Source organism: Myotis davidii, unplaced genomic scaffold (genome assembly GCF_000327345.1).
Source record: "Myotis davidii unplaced genomic scaffold, ASM32734v1 scaffold249, whole genome shotgun sequence".
NCBI lineage: Eukaryota > Metazoa > Chordata > Mammalia > Chiroptera > Vespertilionidae > Myotis > Myotis davidii.
Window position 1 is genome coordinate 1,575,111 of NW_006300367.1, and position 8,468 is coordinate 1,583,578.

An 8,468-nucleotide genomic window follows, 5' to 3' on the forward strand; every position below is an offset into this window, starting at 1 on the left:
AAGACAAAGATGCTAATTCACCATACCTTTGCTACACCCATCATCCAATCAGAACAATATGCAAATTAATCACCAACAAAGATGGTGGCTAATATGCATACTGCAGGCAGGGCGGGCCAGTGCGAGCTGCCATCCAGGCCCCTGGGTGTGTGGCCCTGGGCGACGGGGCTTGGTGGCACGATTGGCCCGAGGAAGCCTTATTCTTGCAGGAATCTTCCTGCAACGGGCCTCTAATATATATAGTATTGAGTTTAGAGACAAAGAAAGTAAGAGGGAGAGAGAGAGACATCAATGTGAGAGTGAAATGTCGTTTTCCTGCCTTCCCATGCCCCCCGCTGGGATTAAACCCACAACTTGGGCACGTGCCCTGTCTGGGAATGGAACTGGCCACCCTTTAGTACAAAGGATGATGTCCAACCAACTGAGCCACACTGGTAGGGGCTAAATTAATGTTTTAAAGAAATATAGATAAAAATAAAAAAGATAAATGATAGATAGATAGATAGATAGATAGATAGATGATAGATGGATATGCCCTTAAAGTATAGCCATGTGTAGAAATGTGTGTGGGTAATTTATATCTACATACATATATTTACATATAATTTAATATGTTGTATTTCCTGTCTTCCATGTTTCCTCCAGTACCTAAAACAGGACTGTGTACAGAAAAGATACTACTGATACATATCTACTGATGAATGAAATGAGTGTTTCCTCTCTTTTTACCATATTTGTATTTTGAACTCCTGAAACTTTAGAAAGTGGCCATCATGGGTGCTCAAGTCTATAGTGAAGCACTGACGTGGTCCTATTTTATTGATAAAATCATAGACAAAGCATAAGGAAAAGAGCTTAATACATTATGTTCATTGTTTTTTCCCAACTTGAACACAGATAGAAAATACAGACACCAGTCTACTGACCCAAATGCCTCATAGAGTCCAACCCAAATGAAGCCATTCTCCCCATGGTGCCCTCACCTGCAGGTAATGCATGTGAGATGTGAGTCATGTTTACATAGCAGCATTGACAACTCGACGGTTTTGACAACGGGACCTCACAGGTAAGAGCTGATAGCAAGATGGCCCTGTTTTGAGTTACAGAGTTTGGCCAGAATGACACAAAAAGCAACAGACCCTGCAGAACTATCATTAACTCAAATAATTACTTGTTAAACAGGCAGCCTAAATCTGCAATCTTTCCCTCTCAAGGTGTTACACAAGGGAGTTAACTATCTATACAAATAAAAGTGTACTATGCTAATTATACCAGATGTACTTCCCGATGACCTTCCTGACAAAGCTGGGGCTGGGAGGGAAGCCGGGTGCCAGAGGAAAACTGGTGTCAGCAGCCAGGAAAGGAAGGCCTAATCTTGCACGGATTTTGTGCATCAGACCTCTAGTTGATGATAAAGTGAGCCTTTCCCCACTGAAAACTTATTCTCTGAGACTATCCATAAAACATTAAACCATCAAAATAAGACTAACAAATAATAATCAGGTTTAAATGACTTTAAGCAGTCCTCAACAATTAAACCCTTTAGGCCAGCCTTACTGCCAGGCCTTGTTAAACACATTGTTGAATGAGGACTTAGGTGGGGACTCTGTTCTTAAAGAGCTAATAATTGGGTTGATGTACTGACATAAAAGCACATGCAATGTGTTGATATTCGTACGATATATAAAAAGAGTCACGAGGAGAAACCTTACCAGAACTTTGTAGCTGAATTTCTCATAAAGAATGAAGTTGGGGCGCCGGCCTCTGCGGCTGAGGGGAGCGGGACCAAGCCGAGGTCGCGGGAAGATGCTGCACTTTGGTGTAAATTGCAATCTATTGGGGAGCGTTTCTCTGACTCAAGTTAGAAGTGAGAGTTGAGAGAAGTGAGGCCGCCATTGCTGCTTTGAACACCTCCAAAGGGAGAATGGGTGTCAGGAGTGAGAAAGAAGAGCTTGCTAGGAGTCAAAGAAAATAATAGAAAGTCCGGCACTAAGGCTCCTTCTCCTACCAGATGCAAAGACTGTTCTGGCGAGAAGCCCAAGGATCGCTCCAAAGATAAAGGGCCACCAAGGAGTCCAGTGAGAAGGCACGTGGCAGGGATCAAACTCCAAGGAGGCGGGGCGCTTCCAGCGGTAGCAGCAGCACCAGGCCTGGCCCAGCTCCTCCTCCAGCCCTGGCATCAGGACTAGCACTGGCCCAAGCAGCGGCTCCAGCTCTTCATCAGCCTCAAGCCGTTCAGGAAGGTCCAGCACATCCCGAAGCTCCAGGTGCAGCAGCTCCTCCGGCGCCAGAGTCCTTCTCTGCGCAGACATGACCACAGGCTGCGTTCCCGCTCCAAATCCAAACCACCCCAAAGAGATGAAAAGGGAGGAGATGGCGGAGCCCTTCCCCGAAACCCACCAGGGTGCATATCGGCAGGCTCCCCAGGAACGTGACCCAGGATCACATCACGGAGCTAGTCTGCACCTCTGGGAACATGAAAACGATGGACATGCCTGCAGCAAGGATGCACCCCCGTCTCCCTGTAGGCTCTGCATGCGTGGAGTTGGAGAATCAGATGAAGCTGAGAAGGCGCTGAAGCTCATGGATGGAGGACACGCTGATGGCCGGGAAGTCACCGCCACTGCTGTGCTGGCGCCTGGCCTAGGCCACCCCCAGGCGAGTCAGTCCTCCCAGGAGAATGCTACCACCACCTCCCGGGTGGCTGTGGTCACCTCCACGAATGCAGAGAAGGTCCCGCTGCCCCTGGCGCAGGTCCGCTGTGTGAAGGTGATCCAGCCCACCCACCGCCGGCCTTCTCAGGAGCCGCTCCAGCTCCAATTCCTCCTGATAAGCGAGCCTCCCAAGCCCTGCCCCGAACTTACATGCCATCCAACTCAGTTCTGTCACTTTTCTGGCTGAAGGACAGTCAGCGGGAAAGGAATCCTCAGTCAGGGGCAGGCTTCCTGAGGAGCATGAGAGGTTTGCTCCGAAGGCCACGCTGGGCTGCAGCAGTGCTGCTGGTGGGGGCTGGGCCTGCGAAGGTGCTCTCCGGCTTCCTGGCTAGAAAGTGCCCAGGGGTCCAGCCTCTGCAAGTCAGTTCAGTGGTCAGTTCAGTGGCGGAGCCGGCAGGAACAGAGCAGGGTTCCAGGTGGCAGGGCCCCCCTGGGCGCGCAGGGTTCCAATTCAGAGAGGACCCAGGCCCATCCTTCAGGAAAGGGCGCACCTACTGCAGCTGCTGTCCCTGTTAGCCTGGCCGCTCCCCTGCTTGACTTCTGCTGACTCTGGAAACATCCCATGCTAGCTGCTGTAAATGGCTCTGTTTTCACATGGACTCGTGTACATACACCCATATGGCCCATCTCCTTTTTCTCTGGAGCTGGTGAGCAAACTGAGAGCCCTGCAAGGTCATCACAGGCCTTCACCCCCTTCTTGGTGGTTTTGGGGTTACCTTGGCAACGTGTACATTGCTTTTCCGGCTATTATTGTACCGTCAGTACTAGGAATTTTCTGTTTTGAATTTTTTTGTAACGTTGTAGCATTTTAGATAATGTGTTTATACTTTGTTGTGTAGAGTAAAAGAATTGTGTTGAATAAATCTAGGATTAGAATGTAGAAAAAAAGAATGAAATTGATTTTTATCATTTTCTTTTTTTCTCTTTGTTTTTTTTAAGTTTATCTTTATTGTTGAAAGTATTAAAGATGCCCCCTCCCCCATTGACTCCTTCCATCCCACACTCACTTTCTCTCCAGGCCTTCAAGGCACTATTGTCTGTATCCATGGATTGTGCATAAGGGTGGAGTGGGGGTGAGAAGAGATTAACCAAAGGACTTTTACCATATTCTTTATTTCTTAGTCATTTAGCACAGTGTTTCTATATTTTTTTTTTTTGCCTCAACACCCTTTATACTCTAAATTTTATTGAAAACCCTGTAGAATGCTTATGTGCGTTTTAGCTTTCAATAGTATTATGAGAAATAAATATTTTAATTTTAATTATTTATTTGTTGTTCAAAAGTAATTGCAAACATATATGTAATGTTTTGTGAAAATGACTCTATATATATTTTTTAAAAAAATTATTCAGTGTGTCATTTGTTTTCATTTTATATCTCTTTAAGGTCTGGCCTAATAATGGACAACCATATTCTCTATCTACATTCAGGAAAGTGAAATATGGTATTTTGGTGTAAGTATATCTTAGATATGTAATTGGAAAGATAGAATTTATTTCAAGAGGCGTTTTAGATTTTTGTGGATAATCTTTTTTGAAACTGCATAGAACTCAACAAATGTTCCTTTCTTAATATTAGTTACAATGTAATACCTAAAAAAAGAGTTTTAAAGAACTTTGGACTTTGTTAGGCTAATATTTATTGGTCTATCCTGCATTTTAATACATCTTTTGTCCATGCCTGATTTTGTAATATTGTGATTTGATCATTTATAACATATTAATTCATGCAGATCTCCCAAACTTTGACAGTTTGTATATATAATGTAAAATTATATATATGAAAAAAATCACAACCATTAATAGCATCATCAATCTTATCATAAAATTTTTGTATATTGTGAAATCGTCTGTCATATTCATATTGGCAAATGCACATTTTCCAAAATCTAATTTTCATTTGAAATCTTAGAATTTATTATTGGCAAAAATACTTTCAACTATTTTCCTTGAGGTGACAATCTTACTTTTCATCAAAATGTCTACAAATACCCAAGTCTGAATAACCATCATTTTTCTCTCCTATAGTCATTCAGGTAAAAATTGAGTTCCATGAAGAAAGAAGCAATTTTAGCTTGCATATCAATCACACATGTGCTTTCCTGGAGGTCTCTACTGTATTTCAATATGCAACAGAAATGCTTCATGTGTCTTTGTGATTTTTTTTCACAGACACATTAAAAGGATGTGTATGGTTGAGTCATAGTTAATTTGCATGTGTCCGTCAAGTGAAACCAGCATTTCATTTTTCTTGTGAGTGCATGGTGGTGAAGAACAGAATGGCAACTAGTACCCAGTCTGGTGCCCATGCTTGATTCATGCTAAGGCCCATCAGCTTTACCCACCATCAGTACAAATATCAACTCAGTGAAAAAGAAAAACACACACATCTGTTTTATTATGAAAACTAGATGCCCGGCGCATGCAATTCAGGCACGGGGCGGTTGCTAGCCCTGGCTCTGGCCCCCGTTGCCACCAACCTCCTGATCAGTGTCTGACGGCTGGGGAAAGGGACTGAGAAGTCAGCTGTTCCCACCCGTTCGCCAGCCTTACCCCTGCTGCAGGTTTCCCTCTGTGTGTGGGGTGACTGGTGAGGCAGGGGCCTTGGCCTGGCACCACCCGCATACCCCATCACCCAACCCCAGTTTCCCATTCTCCATTAGGCCAGGTTAAGAGATCAAAATGTGGTCAGTGCACCGCATAGTGACTGGTCCAATGGTCAGTCTGGTCATTCCACTGTTAGGGTCAATTTGCATATTACCCTTTTATTATATAGGCTAACTTTAACCTTGCAGATCCCTACATTTTCTTGGGGAGTTCAAAGACACTATGAAGCACACATTGAGAGATACTATTTAACACATAGTCTAAATTTAACATAAATAAATAAATAAATAAATAAATGAAGTGTGCTTCACATAATAACAGGTGTATAGTAGGCAATAATATAATGCTTGTTGACTAAGTATATAAGGAATATCCAGATCTACCTTGACCCAAATGATAATAACTAGCCAAATGTGAGTATTTAGACCTAAATTAAAATATTCTTATTTTTTATGACATATTGTCAACATAATTTTAATCAAACAAACTTATCAAATATAGGAAAAACCAATATAATTCCATTAATGTTTGATATGACTTATAAATTTTATAATATTTTCATTTAACTATTACAGAATATTTTTTGGATAATAATTTTATTGTATTTTTTCACTCTGACAATATATATTTGTGGGAAAGATGAAGATGTAAATCTCCATTCTGAATGGGAGACTGCAGTCATGTCTTGATTCCCTATTTTGTTTCCATTAATATTAACCTCATTAACTTACTGGGTACTAAATATATAACTATATGTATTGTGTGTAATTAATGCCATTAAGTTTTCAATATCTTTGCATATTTCTTCTTATTACTGCCTTACTTTAAATCTATAAATCTCTGGTTTATAGTACGAACATTGTTTAGGATTTTTAATGCATATTTCTAATCTATATTTCAGAACATCTACAACTTTGTAGACTTAATTAGTATTGTGTGAATATTCCCATAGTTCATACCAACTAAATTATATATCTTCTTTTAGTTTGCCTAATCAATGTGATTAAAATTACACTATTCTTTAATGTTAATTTGTATCATTGGTTTGATTTTTTTGAGTAATACTTTTTAAAAGGGCAGGATTCAGAGGAGAAGAGATCAAAAGAGGACTTTTCAGGCAAAAAAGAAAAGAAAGAAAAGGAAGACATGGGCTACAATTATTCAATTGAAGAATATTTCTTTCTAGCATGTAATAGTTGATCACATAAATTTTAGGAGCATCTTATGTATTGTGGCCATCCTGAACATTCAGGAGGGACTTTTACTCAATATTTATCAAAACTGATGACACCACACACACACTGAGAGGCTCCAAGAGGTTTGTTACTCACACTAGAAGCCCAGTGGACAAAATTTGTATACTTGGTGGGGAGGGGGGGGGGCGCCCTCAGCTAGGCCTGTGCTCTCTCACAGACTGGGAGCCCTCGAGGGATGTCCAACTGATGGCTGAGGCCCGCTCTCGGCCAGACATCCTTAGCACTGCCTTGGAGGTGGGAGAGGTTCCTGCCACTGCCGCTGCGCTTGTCAGCCATGAGCCTTGCGCAGGGCTTCTGGCTGAATGGTGCTTCCCCTGTGGTAGTGCACTGACCATCAGGGGGCAGCTCCTGCATTGAGCATCTGCCCCCTGGTGGTCAGTGTGTGTCATAGTGACTGGTTGTTCCACCATTCAGCCTATTTGCATATTGACCTTTTATTGTATAGGGCTAGAGGCCTGATGCATGAAATTCGTGCAAGAGTAGGCCTTTGCAGCCATGGAAGCTGCCTGGATCCTTCCCTGCAGCTGCAGCCCCGGTTTCATCCAGGAAGGATGTCTGGAAGGATGTCTAGTCTATTTAGCATATTACACTTTAATTATTATAGAGAATTGATGTTTCTCTGGAAAGCAGGGCAAGTCTCTTGGACATTTCTAAAACCGTTTTAGAGAACAGGAAACTAGAGTATCCGAGTGCTTCCTGTGGTTAGATTATGAGGCCAATGTGTGTGTTCTCATGTGCAGATAGGGACTTGGGTGGTCAGAAATCTTTCACTGGCATCAAAGGAGTGTCCAGGCTTTCTTATCAACTGCTCCACAAGTGGAGCACATGGAGAGGAAGAGGTGGGATTTAAAAGTTGTCAGCAGTCACTCATCAAAATATATGACCAGACTCCCCAGTTCCGTGAGTGTTGACTGTCCTCAAATACTCCTGCCTCCGCACATGTAACATTCTTGTAGATATCTACAGGTGACCTCACCGCCATGAAACTGCATTGTTGGCTTTGGGCTTTCATTCATGTAGCCTTAGTAGGAAGTATTTTTTTTTTGTTTTCTTCTTCCAATTTCCTTTGTTCAAGCATCCCCGATGCAAGGGAAAACTCTTTTGTGTTATTGGGTGTGTTTTTTTTATTTAGTCTGAAGTTCTCGAGAATTTTGTAATACTTAAGGTATCTGTAAAACTCATATCCCTAAAACCAAATAAAAATAAAACTGCTTTGCCTTTAAAAAGATGTTTTGTTGATGTTGTTGTGGTTACTAGCCCAGAGATAGTCCCCGCTCCAATTTCTATTCCTGGCCTATAAATGCCCAGCTCATGAAGATGAAAAAGCCTCCATTTAAGGTAATCCTAGGTGTCCCATAGGTAGTAAGCAGAATTCTAAAAAAACTACCCCAGATTCATGTTCTGTGGGCTACACAGCCTGTGTAATCTCCAGGGTTTATAAAAATGTCAGATAGTCATAGTTAGGAAGAGGTTATGTGCATGACACAACTGACATCCATACAGGGAGATTACCCTGGCCAACATGACCTAATTAAGTGAGCCCTCAGAAAGGAATGGGTGGTTTCGATAGAAGCAGATTCTCCACTGTTGGCCGCAGAGATGAAAAGGCCTCCTTTACCGAGGCTACAGGTGTCTAAGGAAGCTTCCTGTGCACAGCCCACTGAACCCTATTCACCCATCCTCTGGCAGCTCATCCTCCTCTGATGGTAACTCTAGTGTTCAGAGTAGTTCGTGTTTTACTGAGAAACCCTACTATGCTCCAAGCACTGGTCCGGAAATGTACTCCTTTCTTTTTTTTCTTTTTTCTTTTTTTTTTTTCTGTAGCCTTCTACAACTTATGAGAAGCACTTAGTTCTTAAATCCCAAGATTGTTAGCTCCTCTGGTTCAAAT

The 8,468-nt window shown here is 42.3% G+C and overlaps 1 pseudogene; it reads left to right on the top strand.

Annotated features, from left to right (window-relative positions):
* LOC102769668 overlaps positions 1 to 8,452 on the top strand; it is a 20,997-nt pseudogene extending 12,545 nt beyond the window's left edge.
* The last annotated feature ends 16 nt before the right edge of the window (positions 8,453 to 8,468 follow it).